The 14,160-nt window shown below is 42.5% G+C and overlaps 1 long non-coding RNA gene across 1 annotated transcript in view; it reads left to right on the top strand.

Annotated features, from left to right (window-relative positions):
- Nucleotides 1-7,804: 7,804 nt before the first annotated feature.
- The window catches only part of LOC142203372 (uncharacterized), a 719,604-nt gene continuing 713,248 nt past the window's right edge, over nucleotides 7,805-14,160 (top strand). The window contains exon 1 of the long non-coding RNA XR_012716106.1: nucleotides 7,805-7,830. This is a non-coding gene — a long non-coding RNA (uncharacterized LOC142203372). The remainder of the gene's footprint in view (nucleotides 7,831-14,160) is intronic.

The following is a 14,160-nucleotide window of genomic DNA, read 5'->3' as shown; positions in this document are numbered from 1 at the left end:
GCTGTTATCAAACTACAACTCCCAGCATGCATACTTGCTCTGCTGTTCTTGGAACTCCCATGGAATTGAATGAAGCATGTTGGGAGTTGTAGTTTCACAGCAGATGGCGAGCCGAAGGTTTCTGCCCCTGAGTCATGGGATGAAAAGGAAGTGATATTTTGTACGCAAACTACTTTACACATCATATGATATCGTAAGATATGATGTGTTTCTTACATAGAAATAATCTAGTCGCTACAGCAATACAATTATTTATTCCTTTTTTCAGTCTTTTCTTATATTGATATATTTATGGACATGATGAGACAGACCACACATTTGGCTTTATGAAAAGTGGAATGGGAAAAACTGTGATCCGCTTCTGCTGTGGTTTTTCTAGCAGTGCTTTTTCGCTGTGGTCCGCTACATGGGGCGTTAGCCTTAAGGTGTTGGCCCCATGTTGTGGAAACACAGCTATTTTTATTGCAGATTTTTCTGTTTATTTTGAGCTAAAGCGATGAATGACCACAACAGGAATGTGAAATATTTAGGAGGCGCTTAACTTCTGCTCAATCTACAATATCTAAAGTTGTGTTTCCCCAATGTGGAGTCTCAGCCTAACAAAGGATGTAAGATTTACATAATTCTTAGGGTTAGCGGACTGCAACCAACTTGAGGTAGTTGTCTGAACTGCATTTCAGTTGCTAAATCCATTTCTTATTGAATTCAGAGGGGATAAAATATCATGTAAAGCCTGTCTTTTCTTCATAAAGCACCGTTTACCATTTCTTCTTCCTACCTTATCTAAGAGTACAGGTGAGCGAACCTCTCAAGGCCAGAGATTCCTTTCAGGTCAATCAAGCTTGGTATGAACCACAGCATGATTTCTAGCTCTCTAAGGTAAACACAGGCAAAGTCATGTCAATGTGAACGTGACATAAATGTCTATGGAAAAACGGATGATAAGCAGCTTAAGCATACACTGCACTGCCACTTGCTTTTCTGCATGGTCCTATTTTGGTGCATGGTCTTCCAATCCTGAACAACATATTTAGATTAAAGTCACACAGGAAAAGTCAGCTTTAGGATGTCAGTTAGGGAGCCTTCACATAGAGTAAACGCTCTGCTCATTCTGAACGTAAACTCGTTCAGAGTGAGCGGCATTAAAACAGATCCCATTGATTTTTATGGGTGCCAGCATACGTGCGCTCCCCATTGAAATCAATGGGAGGCTTTTTTACCTATTGCTTTCAATGTATTATGCGCGAATCACATTGAAAGCAATAGGTAAAAAAGCATCCCATTGATTTCAATGGGTAGCGCACGTATGTCAGCACCCATAGAAATTAATTAGAATCTGTTTTATCGCTGCTCATTCTGAATGAGTTTATGTTCAGAATGAGCGGAGCGTAAACTCCATGTGAAGGCTCCCTAACAAACATCCCACAACAAACTCGACTGTGAGAAAAAAGCAGCCAAAATCGGCAGGTTTTTTTTTTTCTGCTGCTGCTGCTTTCAGTCTACTTTTGCATTCAAAAAATTTGAAATCCTCAGCAAAACCTGCAGCTATAATTTACATGTGTTTTTTATTCAGTGTAATGTACATGCTTCTGTACATCACAGAAGGTTAGCTATGATTCCACCACAACTTGCCCCAGCCTTAATCAATCTTTTGCCCTGTGCACTCAGCAGACAATATTGCAGAGCACGTGTAAACATATTCCTAGGGATAACCTACACAATATTGTAATTTTCCAATATTTAATGACACCTAACTTGCAAATATATAATATTTGATAAGTACTACATTCCTACTTCAGATGAATTGATTGTTCTTCAAAGACATATATTTATTTTTAACCCTTAAAGAAGATCCATGTGTTACACATTATCCTTTCAACTTTTTCAGATTTTGTACTTGTGCTAAGTGAACTTTTAAAGGTCTTGCCATCAAAAGCTTTCACAAGCTCATTATCTGGTGTGGAGACCATTATGATAGAGACAGAAGTATTACTGTATCTACTTACTGTCAAAAAAGTTTAGTGTTACAAAATTCACATGAAAGTCAGACAAAATAATCCTAAGTATCAGAATCGCTAAGTATTATTTAAAAGTATCCGCATATATGCTTTATGAGCTAGGAAAAAACAATATAACAATACAACATGGGGATATGAGGAGAAGAAAACATTTGTCTTTAACCCCTTAAGGACAGATGACCTATGCTACAATGCAAAAGTTTTAGGACAAAAATAGAATTTTTTTGTCAACTAACAAAATTAAACTAGCGAACAAAAGAGAACTCTAAGGCTAGTCTCACATGACTGAGGTACAAAACTGCCATGAAGAACATACATTTTTCATGGCCAACTTGCACCCAAGGGGCACACATTTTCACGGAGCCCTCATACTTTTAAAGCCAGATTCACACGGGGTTGGACCGGATTTTGATGCGGAGGCTTCAATTCTATTCTGGCAACATAATTTGAGCCATCCTAGGACTAAGATCTGAAGAAGGAGTGCAGACTTTTTGTCCGCATATTAAACCCCAAAATGCGTTATCTATTTGTGCTTCTTATACAAATAAAGCCTGGTTTCATCATATCCAGAGGCATTTACTTTTTCTGTCTGAGAGAAGCGCATCACTCTCTGTGAATTGTGAGCCATAGGCTCACAGAAGTATCTATTGTCTACATGGTCAGTTGGCCAAACGACCGGGTCCCAGACGGATGCAGCCCTGTTATAAACTTCAAGTTCCAGTTCCACACCCTATGTTGGGCCAAGCAAGCCACCCCAATATTTGAGGAGAATTGCAGGTTTTGGTTTTTTTTTTGCTTTATTCCATATGTGCAGAAGGAGCGAAGCCTGTCCTGTTTGCCTTCCTCAACTACTCAAACTTCTCTGCTGAGTTACTTCAAAAACTGCGTGAGTGTAGCTAGAAGAACTGATGCTGTTTTAAAAGCAAAAGTTACACCAAATGCTGATGTGATTTAGAATTTTGTTTTGTTAATTTACTTAATTTGGTTACTTGATAAAAATAAGGTACTAGCACTAATATCTTTAAAGCATCCTTACTTTGCAGCATTTTCTGCCTGAAACGTTTACACAGTACCATATAATCCTTGAGGAGCAGGTGCTAGTTATCACATCATGATAAATACGGAATCTTAGCACCCACACCGATATAAAAGACACCAGTAATAGAGAGAACAGCTAGAAGAAATGCAACAAGATAGGAGCTATTGGGGGGAGGCAATGTGCGGATAGAATTTGCTTTGCAGGGACTGTAAAACGCGTGGTCATGTGGGGCCTTGGCCTTAAACTGTGTCAGTAGTTCTAACTCAACTACAAGAAAAGAAACTTGCTGTACTTAATATGCAATCTCACTCAACACAACCAAATTCGATTTTTAACTCCACTTAGCCGGCAGTCACTTATTGAAGCAAGCCCAAGCATTTATCAAACCATTTAATTATCTTTCCAGTAAGTTTTGTTATATAATTTAAGTGCATTAAAAAAATGTATTACATTTTTAAGCCTCTTTTTAAATGACTAACAGTGATGGTCATTTAAACATTTTTGCACATTATTTAGTTTATGGCAATATTTTATATAAGGCGTTGTAAGAACAAGTATTTGCAGACTGGATTGATCACCACAGGAACTGTTTGGATCCTTATAAAAATCCCTACGATAGGGCAACACGATGGCTCAGTGATTAGCACTGCAGCCTTGCAGCACTGGAGTCCCAGGGTTCTATTCTCCAAGGTAGTCCACTTCTACAAGCACGAAACAAGCCCTTAAGTAGAGAGCCATTCCACCATAGTTAACCCGGGCAATGTCCAATATCATTGAGTCTGTGCGCAATACTGCTTCTAGAAAGTACTAGACCACTTATGACCCTTTCACACTTGCGCTCATTGTCCGGTTTGTGCAATCTGGCTGGTTTCCGTCTTCTGCCCTGGCAAAACTGGACAGGGAATGGAAACCTGGTGGTCAGTTTTAAAACCCAAAGGGGTCCGCCCATGTGTGTCTTCTGCCTCTCCACGGGGAAACCGTTTTTTTAAACGGACACAAAGTCTGACATTCACCAAAGTGAATGAGTTTTAAAACTGACTGCCAAGTTTCCCTCCCATGTCCAGTCTTGCAGGTTCAGAAGATGCAAACTCGGCAGAATGCACAAACTGGCAATGAGTGTAAGTGTGAAAGCCCCCTTAACATGCACTGACCTGTACAAGTTAAAGTGACATGAACATCTAATGCAGTGAACACATGCAAGTAATTTGCAACACGATATCGCAATGTAACAATAAACCTTTTGTGTGCCTATATGCTGTGCAAAACTCTGCCAAGACTGCACTCCTACTATCACTGCGTACCTTTCTCATACAAGAAGCTATATGTTCAAGGGGTGCATACAGTATAAGCTACACGCAAATTCATTATTAGAATTTGTGACAAGCTTATTTTTGTTAAACGCGTTCAGAATTAAATCCAAATTCTGAGAACAAATTAAAACAAACCATAGATAGGATAAGAATCTAAAATGTCAAACTCTTTAAACATTTCTTGTGCTTGAGCATTACTCTGTGCCTGACATGAAGTCAGCAAAGGAAGCTGATGTCACGAAATGCAATGATTGGTTAATGAAATTACAGGAAATTGCACCTCACAGCTAATTGGCCATGTCATAATCATACATGTTAAACATGACGGGCAGTTTTGTTTATTAACCAGATGTTGACAGTCTTTTGCAAGCTTTAAGTGACCTCCCAGTCCAATCATAACAAACAATCATTAAAAGATTAGATTCTCCCAGCATAAAGTTACATCCTGGTTTGGAAAACAGGTGTTGTGGACCGGTTGCCAATATGAGCACCATTCTGCAAACCGCAGAGCACTATACTGTTTAATTGATTTTATTGATATGCAGTAATGTTCTCTACAAAAACCTTGAACCTTCTGCTAATATATTTTAGCTTTTTCTTCCCTGCATTGAATTTTTTTTATGTGGCCAAGTTTTCGTAAAAAGTGATAGAATTAAAAAACACAAGCCAAAATCATACTTATTTGAATTCTTCACATATATTTATTTATATGGAGATACTCTGTTCTTTTTCAGATATCACAATTCACTTTTATATGTTTATTAGAGCACAGATGTTTCCTATCCCATTCTTATCCAATGACATATATTAGCTTGGATTACATGCATGTGAAATAATGTTGAAATAGAACATATGTAGTAGATTTTGTTAGTTCTACACGAAGACATATGCAAATTCAAAGCAATATGGATATTCTATATTTTATTAGGCCTATAGAAAACACATTTATATCTTTATTTGTATATTAAAAATTGTGTTACTTCCTCTTTTATCTGAATGCAACATTTACAGATTTAACAGAGTTGAGTTTTGTGTCTGGGTCAGCTGGATAACGCTGAGTATTATCAGTTGGTTAAATCCAGATTTCAGGTAAAAAAAAAACAAAAAAACACACACATCTGAAAGCCTTATGAGGAACCTGCACTGAAACTACATGGATGCACAGTAACTTGACTTCTACTGTTAATATTACTGATCTGGTCATATGGTGCATTGTTCAGACCCTTATTGTACAGCAATATTTCTAGAGAAAGTGATCAGTACATATAGCAGAACATGCAATAGAGTGGGCATGATTTGTTTTTTTGTCAGAGTCATAAGGCCAGAAAAAGCTACGCCTCCTTATGAAATTGGAGACATACAGAAGTACTGTACAATAGAACTACAGGTGCCATATTATGGTACAAGGCAGATGAATCCTTGAACCTCAAGGACATGAGGCCTCAAAATAATCTTTTCCATCTTATAGACCAAGGCTGCCGATACCCCTCCTGATTTCCTCAAACACATGAATGGTTGGCCATGCTTACATGTGTTAGCAAAGGGAAAATAAATTTCCTGGAAGAGTAATTTACTGGTAGTGATTTCTCTCCAAGAGAAACAAAGGCTCAGGCATGATAAAATTCAAGTTTACTGATCATTCCTTCCCCAGGCCTTAACTGTCAGATGAGTCAGTAAGACTTCATACACATAAGGTAGTTAACCCATCACTGCAAAATCAGTGACTTTGACTACCTTTTGACTTCTATGTAAAGCAGAGGCATAGCTAGGGTTTTGACACAGGGGGCATGGGCAAAGACGTCCAAGTGGGCCCCCAGATCAAGTATACCAATACTATCACTATAGGGTGACAGCTCTACAGACCATTTAAGTAATTACAGTACAGGAACAATGTTGCAACTTACAGGTTACATCACAGACTCCATTAAATAGTACCCCTTGTTTTTGTATATTATAGCAGCATAAACTACAGTGATTTCCAGTGCCTGCAAGTGGTGCTACAATTTAAAAAAACATTGTGTTTTTGGAAATCGCAGCATGTCAAGTAAACCTACAGAAATGCTAGCATTTTCCATATAGATATAATTGAAGAAGAAAGTGTGCAGGGGAGAACTCTGTAATTTCTGTGAAAAGCAATGCGGAAACAGTGGCAATACCTTCCCTGCGTGGTTTCTCCTGAAGTGCTCTTTGGTTGCGGGTCGCCACTGGGTCTTTAGCCTAAAGGGGTTTTCCTGGTCAAAAATTTTAAAAAAATTGTGGGATCCAACACAGTTCAGATATTTGAAAGGACTGTAGAACTTTTGTAGTTGTCGTGACCGCTTCTCTATTTACATTATATTATTTGTCTCATAGTAGACATATAATGTAACTACAGTCATGTCTTATACAAGTCCATGAAACAAAACTAGTTACATTTCACATTCACTATAAATCAGACAGCATGCGATGTGAACAGACACCATGGCCTTTCCAATCGAGGATAGATCATCAATAAATATGAGCTAAATTAAATTAACTTCCTCTTATATTATGGCTCCTGACATAAATACAGCTAACCCCCTAATGACTCCTTTTGCACCCCTTCTATTCACAATGGTTACTTGTATAAATGAACCGTTATATTCATAATATCACCTAATGAGACCTTATATAAATGTTCCTCCCCTTTATAGAAGGGTTTTGCCTGGAAGAGACGCACACTTGCTGGCACTCCGGAGTGTTTCTGGACGGATGAGTTTAGACGGCTGTTCAAGTCATTTGGTCTATATCTGACTATATCTCTTCCTTTCACTATCCATTTACGCTCTGTATGGATGTATGTTAATGAGCGATACATATACATGTGGATGAGTGAAGGCACAATCTCTATTGTAAGCTTATATGCTTTTATAGGGCAAAAAATAATAATAATAATAATAATAATAAATTTTATTTATATAGCGCCAACATATTCCGCAGCGCTGTACAATTTGTAGGGTTAAAATACAGACAGATACATTACAAAGAGAATCATTTCACACAATGGGACTGAGGGCCCTGCTCGCAAGAGCTTACAATCTATGAGGTAGAGGGGGTGACACAAGAGGTAGCAGGGGCGGCATTACTTATACAGGGGTCAGACACTTCTGTAATAGAGGTGACTGTCATTACACAAACATAAAACTTTATGAGCCGTCACCAGTCGTGTCCTGTAACATGTGGATGGAGCTTGGACCTATAAAGTTATCCTGAGATGACATCATATCATGTGGGGTAATGTGGGAGCGGGGACAGAGGACGGTTAAGGGTTTACGTTAGACATTGTGATAGGCTTGTCTGAAAAGATGCGTCTTTAGTTTGCGTTTGAAACTGTAGAAATTGGGAGTTAATCTGATTGTCCGGGGTAGAGCATTCCAGAGAAGTGGTGCAGCTCGGGAGAAGTCTTGTATACGAGCGTGGGAGGTTCTGATAATAGAGGATGTAAGTGTTAGGTCATTGAGTGAGCGGAGAGCACGGGTTGGGCGGTAGACAGAGATGAGGGAGGAAATGTATGGAGGTGCGGCATTATGGAGAGCCTTGTGGATGAGTGTGATAACTTTATATTTTATTCTATATTGAATAGGCAGCCAATGTAGCGACTGGCACAGACCAGAGGCATCACTGTAGCGTCTAGCCTGATAGATGAGCCTGGCCGCTGCATTCAGAATAGATTGTAGAGGGGAGAGTTTAGTAAGGGGAAGACCGATTAGTAAGGAGTTACAGTAGTCAAGGCGAGAATGAATCAGAGAGACAGTAAGTGTCTTTAGTGTATCTCTGGTAAGGAAAGGGTGTATTCTGGAGATGTTTTTGAGGTGGAGGTGACATGAACGTGCAAGTGATTCAACATGAGGGGTGAAGGAAAGGTTTGCGTCGAACATAACCCCGAGGCAGCGGCCCTGCTGCCTAGGAGTTATAGTAAGGCCTGAGACTGCAATGGATATATCAGGGACAGATCTATTAGATGGTGGAAACAGTAGTAGTTCAGTCTTGGAGAGATTTAGTTTCAGATAGAGAGAGGACATGATATTTGAGACAGCAGAGAGACAGTCACTGGTGTTCTGTATGAGTGCAGGGGTGATGTCATGGGAAGATGTGTATAATTGGGTGTCATCAGCATAAAGATGGTACCTGAAGCCAAATCTGGCAATGGTTTGTCCAATGGGGGCTGTGTAGAGAGAGAAGAGCAGGGGGCCTAGGACCGAGCCCTGAGGAACCCCAACAGCAAGGGAAAGAGGGGAGGAAACAGAGCCCGCAAATGATACACTGAAGGTGCGGTCTGAGAGATAAGAGGAGAACCAGGAGAGCGCCGTGTCATTGAGACCAACTGAGCGGAGCTTATTGAGGAGGAGATGATGGTCAACAGTGTCAAAAGCTGCAGAGAGGTCCAGAAGAATAAGAAGAGAGAAGTCGCCATTGGATTTAGCCATTAGGAGATCATTGGAGACTTTTGTGAGAGCCGTTTCAGTAGAGTGCAGAGCGCGGAAGCCAGATTGTAAGGGGTCAAGCAGAGAGATAGAAGAGAGATAGCGGATTAAACGAGAATAGACCAGGCGTTCCAAGAGTTTAGAGATGAAGGGGAGGTTAGAGACAGGTCGATAGTTAGCAGCACAGGATGGGTCCAGGGAGGGTTTTTTCAATAGCGGGGTTATAACAGCATGCTTGAAGGAGGATGGGAAGATTCCAGAAGAGAGAGGTTAAATATTTTAGTAAGGTAAGTAGTGACAGCAGGCGACAGAGATTGGAGAAGGTGTGAGGGGAAGGGGTCACTGCTGCAGGTTGTAGGGCGAGATGAAGAAAGTAGTTGGGAGACTTCCTCTTCTGTAACAGGTTCAAAAGATGAGAATGGACAGTCTGAAGTGCGGTTGGTGAGGGGATCCTTGCTATGGTAGGTGGTGGGATCAATGCCACCTGCGGCTTGGGCAGTGATTTCCTGACGGATCTTATCAATTTTAGCATGGAAATACGTGGCCAGGTCATCAGCACTAAGGTCTGTGAATGGCGTCTGCACCTTGGGTGTGAGTAAGGAGTGAAAAGTTTCAAAAAGCCTTTTAGGATTGCTGGAGAGAGAAGAGATGAGGGTGGTGAAATAGTCTTGCTTGGCGAGGTGAAGGGCAGAACTATATGTTTTAAGCATAAACTTGAAGTGGAGGAAATCTACAGGTGAGCGTGATTTTCTCCAGAGACGTTCAGCACACCTAGAGCACCGCTGAAGAAATCATGTCTGTGGCGTGTGCCAGGGTTGCTGCCTCCTACGTGGGACTTTACAGGTGGAGGGGGGAGCCATCTCATCCAATGCATTTTTAAGGGTCTCATTATAGTGACTGGTGGCCAGATTGGGACAGGAGATTGAGGAGATGGGGGACAGAGAGGATGGTAGAGTATCTAAGAGGTGCTGGGTGTCGATAGTACGCAAGTTCCTATATGTGTGTTGGGTAGGTGTATCTTGTGAAGGGGAGAGGGCACTGATGGTGAGAGACAGAAGGTTATGATCAGAGAGGGGCAGAGCAGAGTTAGTAAATTTAGAAACTGTGAGGAGTCAATGGAAGACAAGATCAATCGTGTTTCCACCTACATGTGTTGCAGAAGAAGAACATTGTGAAAGACCAAGAGAAGTGGTTAATGAGAGAAACTGTGAGGCAGCTGGGGAGTGAGGGGTGTCAATAGGGATGTTAAAGTCACCCATGATGAGGGTTGGAATGTCACCAGGTGGACGGTAGATCACAGCTACCCGTAAGGAGAGTGGGCGAAAAAGTCTGATAGCATGGACTTCAAATGAGGAGAACGTGAGTGAGGGTACCGGTGGAATGGCCTGAAAAATGCACTGTGGTGACAGAAGTAAGCCTACCCCACCACCCTGCCTGTTGTCAGGCCTAGAGGTATGTGAGAATTGTAGGCCACCATGAGACAGAGCAGCAGGGGAGGCTGTGTCTGCCTGCTGGATCCAAGTTTCAGTAAGGGCGAGCAGGCTGAGGGATTTACTAAGGAATAAGTCATTAATATATTCTAGTTTGTTACATACTGAGCGGGCATTCCAGAGAGAGCAGTTAAAAGAGACAGGGGAGAGATGAGGAGAAGGAACACGGTAAATACTGATGAGGTTTGTAGGCCTTCTATGTGTGCAGGGAGAAGAGTTAGTGAAGGAAGGAGGGCCGGGGTTAGGAAAGATGTCCCCAGCAGCTAGGAGGAGTAACATGGACAGAGACAGAAGGTGGTTCAGTGATTTATGTGAGCGCTTATATTTGGTATCACTGCTAAAAGAAGTAAAGGGATTAAAGAGACTGAAAAGTGTGTGAGAGCTGTACATGGGAGAGGGAAGAAGAGAGGGACTGACATGGATGGTGTGTGCTGGTGGTAGAGGAGAGATCTGCAGGAAGCCAATGGCTAAGATAGTAAGAGACAGTGTAGCTATAGGATACCATGTGGTAAAACTTGTTATTTTAGGTTGTAAGTTACCTGGTGTTCTGCCATGGTTAGCCTGTTTCGTGCCCTGTTTAAGTGCCATGTATAAGTGCACTTTGGTTAATCTGCACTTCGGTTAAGATGCAATTTGGTTAAGATGCATGCTGCAAATGAAATGCCCCTGCATGAAATGCTGTCCCATAAGCTATATCTACTTATATAGGAAAGCAGAGCTTCAGAACTAGCACCAATTTAAGTTGTTAACTAATTAGTCTACAAACTGTGACACATGAGGATGCTAGCAGTGTGGATCTAAGTTATTGCTATTTACTAGAGATGAGCGAACAGTGTTCTATCGAACACATGTTCGATCGGATATCAGGGTGTTCGCTATGTTCGAATCGAATCGAACACCGCGTGGTAAAGTGCGCCAAAATTCGATTCCCCTCCCACCTTCCCTGGCGCCTTTTTTGCACCAATAACAGTGCAGGGGAGGTGGGACAGGAACTACGACACCGGGGGCATTGAAAAAAATTGGAAAAAGTCATTGGCTGCCGAAATCAGGTGACCTCCATTTTAGACGAATAGTGGATTTCAAATCCGGGTCATATGAGAATGTGAACTTTGTGACTATGAGACAGGGATAGCTGTACAGGCAGGGATAGCTAGGGATAACCTTTATTTAGGGGGGGAATGTTATTAAAAATAACTTTTTGGGGCTCTATCGGGTGTGTAATTGTGATTTTTGTGAGATAAACTTTTTCCCATAGGGATGCATTGGCCAGCGCTGATTGGCCAGAGTACGGAACTCGACCAATCAGCGCTGGCTCTGCTGGAGGAGGCGGAGTCTAAGATCGCTCCACACCAGTCTCCATTCAGGTCCGACCTTAGACTCCGCCTCCTCCAGCAGAGCCAGCGCTGATTGGCCGAATTCCGTACTCTGGCCAATCAGCACTGGCTAATGCATTGTATTGGCGTGATGAAGCAGTGCTGAATGTGTGTGCTTAGCACACACATTCAGCTCTACTTCATCGGGCTAATAGAATGCATTGGCCAATCAGCGCTGGCCAATGCATTCTATTAGCTTGATGAAGCAGAGTGTGCACAAGGGTTCAAGCGCACCCTCGGCTCTGATGTAGCAGAGCCGAGGCTGCACAAGGGTTCAAGCGCACCCTCGGCTCTGATGTAGCAGAGCCGAGGGTGCACTTGAACCCTTGTGCAGCCTCGGCTCTGATACATCAGAGCCGAGGGTGCGCTTGAACCCTTGTGCACCCTCGGCTCTGCTACATCAGAGCCGAGGGTGCGCTTGAACCCTTGTGCACACTCTGCTTCATCAAGCTAATAGAATGCATTGGCCAGCGCTGATTGGCCAATGCATTCTATTAGCCCGATGAAGTAGAGCTGAATGTGTGTGCTAAGCACACACATTCAGCACTGCTTCATCACGCCAATACAATGCATTAGCCAGTGCTGATTGGCCAGAGTACGGAATTCGGCCAATCAGCGCTGGCTCTGCTGGAGGAGGCGGAGTCTAAGGTCGGACCTGAATGGAGACTGGTGTGGAGCGATCTTAGACTCCGCCTCCTCCAGCAGAGCCAGCGCTGATTGGTCGAGTTCCGTACTCTGGCCAATCAGCGCTGGCCAATGCATTCTATTAGCCCGATGAAGTAGAGCTGAATGTGTGTGCTTAGCACACACATTCAGCTCTACTTCATCGGGCTAATAGAATGCATTGGCCAATCAGCGCTGGCCAATGCATTCTATTAGCGTGAACTGAGTTTGCACAGGGGTTCTAGTGCACCCTCGGCTCTGCTACATCAGATTGCTACATCTGATGTAGCAGTGCCGAGTGTGCATCAGATGTGTAGTTGAGCAAAACTGACTCAGCACTGCTAAGTCTCTGCATTCGCATAGGAATGCATTGGCCAGCCTTCGGCCAATCAGCGCTGGCTCTGCCGGAGGAGGCGGAGTCTAAGGTCGGACCTGAATGGAGACTGGTGTGGAGCGATCTTAGACTCCGCCTCCTCCAGCAGAGCCAGCGCTGATTGGTCGAGTTCCGTACTCTGGCCAATCAGCACTGGCCAATGCATTTCTATGGGGAAAAGTTAGCTTGCGAAAATCGCAAACTGACAGGGATTTCCATGAAATAAAGTGACTTTTATGCCCCCAGACATGCTTCCCCTGCTGTCCCAGTGTCATTCCAGGGTGTTGGTATCATTTCCTGGGGTGTCATAGTGGACTTGGTGACCCTCCAGACACGAATTTGGGTTTCCCCCTTAACGAGTATATGTTCCCCATAGACTATAATGGGGTTTGAAACCCATTCGAACACTCGAACAGTGAGCGGCTGTTCGAATCGAATTTCGAACCTCGAACATTTTAGTGTTCGCTCATCTCTACTATTTACCCCTGATGAGTGGGTGCATTTATATACATTGCATACCATGAAACGTGCATGTCGGGTCATGCTATTTTGTTTGAATGCTATTGTGTGTTTTACTAGTCCTTCTTACTTTGGCATATACATATTTTTGGAAAGGGTTAATCAGGGACGGACCCAGAATTAGGGTGAGGTTCCGGTCAGAGCACTGGCTATGTAGGGCGGTGACCCTGTATTGGGCTTTAGGGTGATTTTAGTCCCTTTCCAAGACTATCTTATAGGGACTGTCGTTATTCTCTATATTTCACTCTATTTTCACATGAAATGGCCTCTTTTGGAATTTTCCCTTTCGGTCTTTTTTGGAATTTTCCTACCACGGATTGAAGTTGGGTAGGTGTGATTGGTTACCTTACTTGGGACCGCCGTGTCCACTGTAAACTATTCCGTGGTTGTGGAGTTGTTCCATTGTTTTCTTTGAGGTGACATGTCAGATGTGTGACTTTTTTAGATTTTTGTGTATATTTAATACTTTTAACTTATATCATTAAACGTTAAGTCTTATATTTTGATTGCTCTTTTTGGATTATAATTGGATTAAGTAAGCAACATTTTCTGCACTATAGAGTGTTTTTCTTGTTTGTAAATTATTACCTCCCCTTTATAGCCATAATGTCCCCTAATTACCCTCTATTATATATATATATATGTATATTAGGTCGGGGAAGGTGAAAAAAAATTAAAAAAACATACTCACTTGTTCCCGGTATTCCAGACTCTCCCAGCACAATCCAGTCCAACTGCTCTGATGTTTTCTTCTGACAGAAATCCACGTCGCAGGAGGGCGGGGCCTGACCGCGCAGCATGATAGACGCGAGTCTGTAGAGCTCCGTACTATCGGGACTGTAAGAGGTCGTTTCCAGCTATCCCACCGAACGGTTATGGGCAAAACTGGCAGAGACAAGCAGGGGGACACCCCAGGAACCCCCAAGATGGCCA

This window comes from Leptodactylus fuscus, chromosome 5 (genome assembly GCF_031893055.1).
Source record: "Leptodactylus fuscus isolate aLepFus1 chromosome 5, aLepFus1.hap2, whole genome shotgun sequence".
Classification (NCBI taxonomy): Eukaryota; Metazoa; Chordata; class Amphibia; order Anura; family Leptodactylidae; genus Leptodactylus; species Leptodactylus fuscus.
Note: the sequence above shows the minus strand (reverse complement) of the source record. Positions and strands in the feature narration are given on the sequence as shown.